This window comes from Pseudorca crassidens, chromosome X (assembly GCF_039906515.1).
Source record: "Pseudorca crassidens isolate mPseCra1 chromosome X, mPseCra1.hap1, whole genome shotgun sequence".
Classification (NCBI taxonomy): Eukaryota; Metazoa; Chordata; class Mammalia; order Artiodactyla; family Delphinidae; genus Pseudorca; species Pseudorca crassidens.
In genome coordinates this window covers 120704856-120709542 of record NC_090317.1, presented here as the reverse complement: position 1 = coordinate 120709542, position 4687 = coordinate 120704856, and the positions used below count along the sequence as shown (strand labels likewise).

General features: G+C 39.3%; 1 non-coding gene across 1 annotated transcript; it reads right to left on the bottom strand.

Moving 5' to 3' along the window:
- Positions 1 to 378: 378 nt before the first annotated feature.
- TRNAW-CCA (transfer RNA tryptophan (anticodon CCA)) lies at positions 379 to 451 on the bottom strand. Its single transcript has one exon. It is a non-coding gene; the product is annotated as a tRNA-Trp (tRNA).
- Between the last annotated feature and the right edge of the window lie 4236 nt (positions 452 to 4687).

Below are 4687 nucleotides of genomic sequence, written 5' to 3'. Positions count from 1 at the left end.
TTCTTTATACTTCTGTTAACGTCCTCTAGCTAAAGACCATCAGAAACACACCTAGAGTCAAAGTTGGTTTTATTGATTTATTACAATGAGAGTGAATGTACACATTGGGGAACCATAGAGCATCTCAATAAGAGGGAGTTCAAAAGGATTTATTATAGTGTTTGGACTTGTAGTAGGTGACTTGGGGCAAAGTTCAGGAAATAGGGCTTTATTCTGGGTTAGGTGCTGTCAAGAAATGGGGATAATTCTATAACTGGGTACTTTAATAATTCTTTTTTTTTTTTTTTAATTTATTTGACCGTGCTGGGTCTTAGTTGCAGCACTTGGGATCTTCGTTGCGGTGTGCGGGATCTTTTAGCTGCGGCATGCAGGATCTAGTTCCCTGACCAGGGATCGAACCTGGGCCCCCTGCATTGGGAGCATGGAGTCTTAACCGCTGGACCACCAGGGAAGTCCCAATAAATCTTATCTAAAGGAGGGGAGACTAGGGTGAGCCTTTAGCTGTAGCTGGTGAAGCAGTGGCAATCACTTATATGAGCCAAGATAAGGGGATGTTTGATCATTTTTGTTGTTTGAACACTGTTCACGCTTTCGTCTGTTTTCAGACATGATTGCAGGGTGGTCTTGTTTTTATCTTGATCCATCATGGGCTTATGTGATGCTGGTGTCTGTGAGACGGCTTATGTTCACCAGGGGAGCGCTGGGGCCCGGCTACGAGCAACGCCAAGGCTTAGCTGACAGTTCTGGGCCAACTTCTGCCAGTAGGGGCGCCTTACTCTTTCTCAGTTTTCTTGTCCTTAAGCTGGTATTTCTGAGTCTCATCTTTTGGATGAACTCACCTCTCCTGTATGTAGACCTCATAGGGAAAGACAAAATACCACAAAGATGCTAACAATGGGCCTTAGGCCTTCCAAAAGATCTTTCCACATTGCAGCAGAAAATACTGATACCATGTTTTCCTTTCCTTAGTTTTCCATTTCCTCATAACATAGAAATAATTCCATCTGGAGCCATACCTAGAACAGACCAGGAGATGATGTGCCAAGGCCTGTGGTCTAATTAAAATAGATTAAGGAATGAGAAGTAAGGATCAATGTAAGCTAAAAGTTGAAATGCAACAGTTTAACGGTCACACGATGGCACGTACTAACAATAATCGGTAAGGAAAGCTCAGATTAATCTGTGTCATAGCAGTGATTGTAGCTAAGTGGTTGGGGAGAATGCAGAAGACTGCTTACGACAGTTCTCAGAGTTTGCATTCTGGCTTTGGAAGCCCTTTATGACTTGCCTCTCCCTTGGATAGTAGAGGGAACCCTCCTCCTTCTCTTAACTTTATCCCCCCTATAGCCACACAGACTGGTTTCCTTTGAGCCAAAAGCTTCCAGATGCCCTTCTGTGCTGGAGAATAAAGTGTCTGACCCAGCCACTCTCGATTTATGTTCCCTGGGCTGCTAATAATAACAGTTGCTATCTTGATACTCTCAAATAGATACTGAAGCTGTTTGCCAGTGGGATTTGTGTTTGTGTTTCCGACAATACAATTTTTCTCCCTGCACTGTTCATATCCTCTGTAGAGTTTTCCCTGCATTAAAAATATTTGCTAGAGTTGAGACTTGTTAGCTTGTTCTGATTTCTGTTACCCCATATTGATTTGCAAGTTCTACAACTTCATATAAATGAAATGATGCAATGCAGTATGTGTTCTTTGCGTCTGCTTTCACTTATAATATTTGTGAGACTCATCCACGTTATTGCTGGTAGTAATTTTTTTTTTTTTTGCTGAGTGGTATTCTCTTGTATGAATATACCACAATTTGCTTATCTCATTTGTTGATGGGTATTTGAGTTATTTCTAATTGAAGGCTATTATAGTTAAAGTTGTTACAAGCATTCTTGTACACGGCTTTTTTTATGGATATATGTTTTCATTTTTCTTAAGTAAATACCTAGAAGCCGAGATTTTGGGTCATAGGGTGGGTAAATGTTTAAATTTATAAGAAACTGACAAATAGATTTCCAAAATGATTGTACTATTTTACACTCCAACCAGCAGTGAGACTTCTCGTTGCTTCACATCCTCACCAACATTTTTTGTTGTTAGTTGTTGAACTTTTAGCCCTTCTAGTGGGTTTTATAGCACTTTAAAGTTTTCTGATTGTCCACATCAATAAGAATGCTGGATTCAATTTTTACCTGTGTTTTGCTTATATTTTTATGTTTTTCAATTCTTACGTTTTATGAGTGAAATTAGAAAAGGTACAACTTTTTTCTTTAAAATTGTACAAAAAATACTAACCATAAAAGAAAAGATTGATAAACTGGACTTCAGTAAAATTAAGAACTTCTATTTATCAAAAGACACCTTTAAGATAATAAAAAGGCAAGATAGGAAGACATTTTATGTATACAAAAGATGACTCATATCCAGAATATATAAAGAACTCCTACAAATCAATACAAAAAAGACAAGTGACTAAATTTAGAAATGGGCAAGAGATTTCAACAGGCATTTTACACAGAGAATATTCAAATGGTCCATTAGCACATGAAAACATGCACAATTTCTTTAGGCAAACTTAGACCACAATAAGATATTACTAAACAATGAGTAGAATACCCAAAATTAATAAGATTGATAATACCAAGTGGTGGCAAGGATGTGGAGCAATTGAACTTTCATATGCGTTTTTGGTGGGAGTGTAAATTGGCAAAGTCATTTTGAAACACTGACAGTATCTACTTAAGCTAAACATGCATGTATTGTATGAGCCAGCAAGTCAACACCTAGGTATAGAACCAAGAAAAATGAGTACATGTGTCTTCCAAAGACATGTGCACATTTGATCATAGTATCCTTATTCATAAAAGTCCAAACAGAGACAACTTGAATGGCTATCAATAGGAGAAAGATATATAAATTGTGTTATATTCAAAAAGAGATGGAACTATGACAGCACACAATGATACAGATGGCTCTCACAGACTTAATGATGAGTGAAAGAAGCCAGACCCAAAATAGTACATTCTATATAATTTCTTTTGTATGAATTCCACGCATAGGCAAAGATCATTACTACTGATAGCTGTCAGAATACTTGTTGTCTCTGGGGAGAGGTATTGACTGGGAAGGTGTTTAAGACAGCCTTCCATGATGCTGGAAATGTTCTATATCTTGACCAGGGTCATAAAAATTCATCAAGCTGTACACTTATGATTAGTGCACTTTATTGAATGTATGTTATACTTCAATATCTTTAAAAAACTTCTCATTGCGGTGTCTCCTCTTTGTTGCGGAGCACAGGCTCTAGGGCGCCCCGGCTCAGTAGTTGTGACTTGCAGGCTCTAGAGCTCAGGCTCAGTAGTTGTGGCGCACGGGCTTTGTTGCCCTGCGGCATGTGGGATCTTCCTGGACCAGGGCTCGAACCCGTGTCCCCTGCATTGGCAGGTGGATTCTTAACCACTGTGCCACTAGGGAAGTCCCATGGAACAAAATCTTATTGGAGTAGCAAGAAGCCCTTTGGAGAGACTAAAATGCCGACAAGGGATTATGACTTATAAATTACAGTAATACTCATATTTAGACACTCAACCATAGTGTCAACATGAGACTGTGTATAAGTTGCAGTGTTCCATAGAGGAAAGGCTAAAAGCAAGATAAATTCCGCATGTATAATGAAATTTCAAAATAGATTTTTTAAATGTAAATTTTCTTGTCACTAAGGCAGCTAATTCTGCTCTTAGAGTGTTCACTCAGGTTTACCATGTGAATCCTTCCTTTGGAGTAAATGTGACACTAAGCAAATCAGTTTCTATACATAACTGATAAGCTCAGGTATTTGTGCAGAATAATGTAAGGTCTAATGATGAAATATTCATTAGCTGGGGACAAACTTGAGAAATATCTTCTACTTTGACTTCTGACAGTTGACTCGTGGCACTTTTTTCCTTGAGATGTCTGACTGGAGAACACAGTATTGGTGTATCATTGTCTGGGGGGCAAAAATTCAAAAGTGAATTGTCTCCTGTGGGAATCACATCCATATCCTAGGCTTTCCAAATGGAATAGCCAGTCATTGAGGTCTCAATTCTGCTGACTCTCCCGTGGACACAATGAGTGAGCCCTCTTATGCATAGAAGCAAGGCTGCCGCTCAGCAGGAGAGAAAAATGGACTTTGTCAGCTGCTGACCTTAAACACTTGGACTAAACATTTTTTTGCAAAAATGTCCAAAGGTGGAGGATTTTGTAGGAAAAAACACTGTATCACAGTACCCCCCAAGACATCCCTCAAAGTCACAAAAGGAATATGTCAAGTAATTGAGGGCTTCTCCCTAGACTGGTCATCACCACTTACTGTGAAATGAGTAAGTCTGATTTTATAATATGTTTGCTTTCAGTAGATTTTAAAATTATTTTAATTCATAGCCTTTGTTGTTTTGGTGGTGGGTTTTCAAGAGATGTTTGAAGAAAGTTTCATTTGAGGACCTTTTGGGGTATTGGGGTAAAGTAACACCTGTTACACAATGTCAAACAGTGAATGGCCGGGAGTTCCCTGGCAGTCCAGTGGATAGCACTCGGCGCTTTCAGTGTCGCGGCCCTGAGCGTTCAGTCCCTGGTCGGGGAACTAAGATCCCACGAGCCAAAAAACCCACCAGAAAACAAAAACAACACCGAAAAAACCCTCCCAGT